Here is a 1,515-nt window from a genome sequence, read left to right on the forward strand (position 1 = left end):
TACTGCTTGTATCTAAGCAGTAGGATCCGACTATTATGCAGGTTTTGTTCTGGGTTAGTAGGGAGAAAATATTCTTTTTATATTTGCCAGTGTAGAACTTTTCAGTTGGTTTTCTTCAGGGTAGTTGGAGATATCTAGAATTCGTTTTCAGAGATCCCCATTGTATATTAATCTTGTTTTCTAGAATAACTCTGATATACTTATCACTTGCTGATTTTAGTACCTGAAGTTAAATTGCCAGATATGCAATATATTAAATACAGTATTTCATCACTTAAGAAACATGACTGATTTTAAATTGCTTTTACATGTCTGATACTCATCTGCTTGTTGAAAACCTTTGGAGACTCACAGGAGTGTTGAGTCTTGTTTACACTGATGAGCTATCTTGCCTCATTTTCTGGTTTGTGTGGTGATTTATTTGGTATGTGTGTCTCCCAGACTTCTGCTCTCTGTCATATAAAAGACCTTATAGCCAGCTTTTGCCAGGCTTAGAGGTGTATGGAGGATTTTTAAAAGTAGCAGCTTAGTGAAAGTAAATCCAGCAACCTGTTGTCCTATAAACAGCCAGAATTAATTAATCAGTCATGGAAATATCCCCTCATCCTGCTAATATTAACTCAGCATTGTGAAAGATTTCAAATAGCAACGAATAGTTGCATCAGAGTCTGGAAATGTTTTTGGAATTAAATTGAAAACTGTTTTGGTTTTATTTCCTTCATCTGTGAGATGGTTTCTTTTTTTTCCTTTCCTGCTCCGTGCTTTTTTTCCTCCTTTGGTTACTGCCTGAAATCAACAGTGGAGGTGTTTGTCAGCCTGTATACACTGTCAAGCATTTCAAGAATGCCACGTGCCTGTGGGCTACCATATTAACACTTTCTAAAGCTCTGTTCCTGCCATCCTGGAATTTTGGCTCCGTGAGTGTCCAGTTACCCATTTGCCTCCACCATATACAAACCTGTCACTTTGCAAATGATCTTGGATGCTTCCCTGTTCTTTTTAAGGGGAGAGAACCTCTCAAGAGGAGGAATGAGGAGAGCTCAAGTTACTTAGCTGTGCAAAATGAAGATTCAGAGCGAGGTGATAAGATTGCTGTCTGTAAGTGCAGGAAAGACCTAAACATCCAGCAGGAAGGAAGTTATTTAGGCCCAAAGGCAACGTTGGCACAAAACCAAACGAATATATATTGGCCATCTGTTGTATGTTGGAATTCAGAAACTTTGTAGCTGGCAGAGGTAGAAGGCTCTGTAACATACTCTGAGTATTTGACCCCCCACAATCTCTTGCTAGGTTTAAAATATTGGAGCTTAATACTTTCAGGAGTGAGTACATATGATACTTCCTGGCAGAAAGGAAGGGGAAAGGGAGGAAATGAAAGAAGAAGGGGCTGGATGTTGCAGGATGTCATGCTTTCCATTCCTCTCTTGTCCCCTGTCTTCATCCTTATTTGGCAATGGGAACTCATCGACTAGAGTAAGAAAAAGCTTGTACTGTGAGGTGTAGGGCTTGAAAGAG

This window comes from Merops nubicus, unplaced genomic scaffold (genome assembly GCF_000691845.1).
Source record: "Merops nubicus isolate BGI_N331 unplaced genomic scaffold, ASM69184v1 scaffold41448, whole genome shotgun sequence".
Classification (NCBI taxonomy): domain Eukaryota; kingdom Metazoa; phylum Chordata; class Aves; order Coraciiformes; family Meropidae; genus Merops; species Merops nubicus.